This window comes from Sinocyclocheilus rhinocerous, unplaced genomic scaffold (genome assembly GCF_001515625.1).
Source record: "Sinocyclocheilus rhinocerous isolate Xijiao unplaced genomic scaffold, SAMN03320098_v1.1 scaffold1022, whole genome shotgun sequence".
Taxonomy (NCBI): Eukaryota; Metazoa; Chordata; class Actinopteri; order Cypriniformes; family Cyprinidae; genus Sinocyclocheilus; species Sinocyclocheilus rhinocerous.
In genome coordinates, this window is record NW_015656677.1 from 608,936 (window position 1) to 611,970 (window position 3,035).

Below are 3,035 nucleotides of genomic sequence, written 5' to 3' on the forward strand. Positions count from 1 at the left end.
TATATATATATATATATATATACTTTCATTGTATTATTTGCATTTTTTAATGGTTTGCATTACAATAATAATTTTGGGGAAGGATTGTGCTTTTTGTTGGTAGCTTCACATGTCACTTAGACTATCTCTGGTTCAAGAACAGTGGTTCTTGGTCAGAATAAGTGGACTAGACTTGCTGATAGTCCAAAGCCTAGCTAAGCAAGACTAGTATTTAGTCTACACGTTCAGCGTCCCTTGTCACTGATCTGACAGCAGTGCTTAACGTTTGGACAGTCGCTGTGCTGTTTTGACTGGCTGTGTGCTGTGTTTGTGTGGCGTGGGGTCAGCTGGGGACGGATGGGTGGATGTGAGGAGGAGTTGGGGTTGTTTTGTTGGTGATGGCGAGAGAAACAGACTGCATCAGGACAGATCATTGACGTCTGACAGGAGGCTCCTGCTTTTGTTTTTACTGTATCTGCAAAAAACCTTGCTTTGTACTTTTACTATCACTGTGTACCGTGGCTCAATACTACATCGTTCCCATAACGGTCAACATTTCTGTTTGATTGCATTGAATATTATTCATTATGTATTTAAATGACCGTTACATCACCAGCTTGTAATATTTCTGTCTCTGGCCTACCAGCTCATCATCTACTCACACATATCTTTTGTTTCTAACTGTATGTACTTGCATATCTGTTTAAAGCTATATTAAAATTATTAGTGTTAATTTAAGAAATCTAATAAATGAATGGAAAAAAATATTCAGAATATTCAAAATAAATACAGAAAAGTATTTTCATATATGATGAAATCATAAGATCAATAAGTTGTAATTATGACAAAATTATGAAATGAAAAGTAAAAATTATGGTTATAAATTACAAGATGCTAAATCAAAATTATGCTGTTTAAAAAAAAATCTAAATTGTAAGATTAAAAGCCAAAATTGTGACATAGTAAGTCATAATTATGAGATAAAAAGTTAAAATTATGAAATTGTTATAATTATGGCAAAGACGAAATTCTATGTGATACTTTCAAATTTCATATTATGCTCAATTTAAGATATGATCTGTAAATTATTTTACATTAAAAATGAATACATTAAATACGTGCATAAAAATTTAATGAATCATTCTAAATAAACGGAAGGATTCTATAAATTATTCCAAATTAATAAATAAATAAAAGTATTTCATAGTTTATTCTAAATTAATAAAGTTAATTATCTTTTGTTTCTAAATGTATGTATGTCCATTTAAAACAATATTGAAATTATAATGCTCAATTTCTGACATTATTCTAAATAATTCTAAATATGCTTTCTAAATAAATGGAAATATTCTAACAATGTAATATATTATATATTATTCTAATAAATAATAGTATTTCATAATTTATGCTAAATTAAAAAATATATAAACTGTATCTGCAAAAAACCTTGCTTTGTACTTTTACTATCACTGTGTACCGTGGATCAATACTACATCGTTCCCATAACGGTCAACATTTCTGTTTGATTGCATTGAATATTATTCATTATGTATTTAAATGACCGTTACATCACCAGCTTGTAATATTTCTGTCTCTGGCCTACCAGCTCATCATCTACTCACACATATCTTTTGTTTCTAACTGTATGTACTTGCATATCTGTTTAAAGCTATATTAAAATTATTAGTGTTAATTTAAGAAATCTAATAAATGAATGGAAAAAAATATTCAGAATATTCAAAATAAATACAGAAAAGTATTTTCATATATGATGAAATCATAAGATCAATAAGTTGTAATTATGACAAAATTATGAAATGAAAAGTAAAAATTATGGTTATAAATTACAAGATGCTAAATCAAAATTATGCTGTTTAAAAAAAAATCTAAATTGTAAGATTAAAAGCCAAAATTGTGACATAGTAAGTCATAATTATGAGATAAAAAGTTAAAATTATGAAATTGTTATAATTATGGCAAAGACGAAATTCTATGTGATACTTTCAAATTTCATATTATGCTCAATTTAAGATATGATCTGTAAATTATTTTACATTAAAAATGAATACATTAAATACGTGCATAAAAATTTAATGAATCATTCTAAATAAACGGAAGGATTCTATAAATTATTCCAAATTAATAAATAAATAAAAGTATTTCATAGTTTATTCTAAATTAATAAAGTTAATTATCTTTTGTTTCTAATTGTATGTCTATATAAAGTAATAATGAAATTTTAAAAAATGCTCTGTAAAATAATAAATACATAAATATATTAAATCTTCATGGATTATTTTAAATTAATAAATCAAATATTCCCTAAATTGTTTAAAAATAATAATTACAAATTAATAAATAATTATACATATTTATGTAATTATTTGAACTTTTTTCACTATTTTTACGGTATCCTAATTACAGCTGATTGAACGATAGTATATAAACATTATGAGAATGCATCCAGCTTTGACCATGTGACTAGTCACTTCCAGAGTAAACTCAAAGACAGAGCAAAGACAGAAAGGCATCTTTAGTTTTAGGTTTATAGATATTGGGTAATGAAACAAGAGAAGTTTCAGGCTGCCTTTTCCCATAATGCACTGGTATAATTTCCACTAATTCGAGCATGTCTGTGTGGACGGCATCCTCCCAGCTCCGGCAGAGAGCATTAGCGATGTGTTTTTGTCCACTAGCAGCCCATTTCCTCCACATAACGAGCTCTGATCACCAAACATTAATAAACCAACCAGAAACGCCCAGTCACTCACTCACATCCTCACGGGTCGTCATGGTAACGGATATATGACTCCGGCATCGTGTGTGTTTGTGCTATTTTTGAGTGCAGGAAGCTTCTCTGCACGGCTGGATGTGTAAATCACCTCTTCCCACCCCCAAACCGCTGTACGCCTCAGTCCTCGTACCCGCTTCCCTGCAGGGAATGTTCGATTCAGGCATCCCGTCTCCTGTTACAGGCATGGAGAGAGTGTGTGTGTGTGTGTGACCTGTGTGTGTGTGTGTGTGTGTGTGTGTGTGTGGGTCAAACTGAGGTCTGT

At 30.2% G+C, this 3,035-nt stretch overlaps 1 protein-coding gene across 1 annotated transcript in view; it reads left to right on the forward strand.

The window, feature by feature from the left end:
• LOC107720786 (secretion-regulating guanine nucleotide exchange factor-like) overlaps positions 1-3,035 on the forward strand; it is a 23,240-nt gene that overhangs the window by 13,659 nt on the left and 6,546 nt on the right. The gene's annotated exons all lie outside the window — the stretch shown is intronic.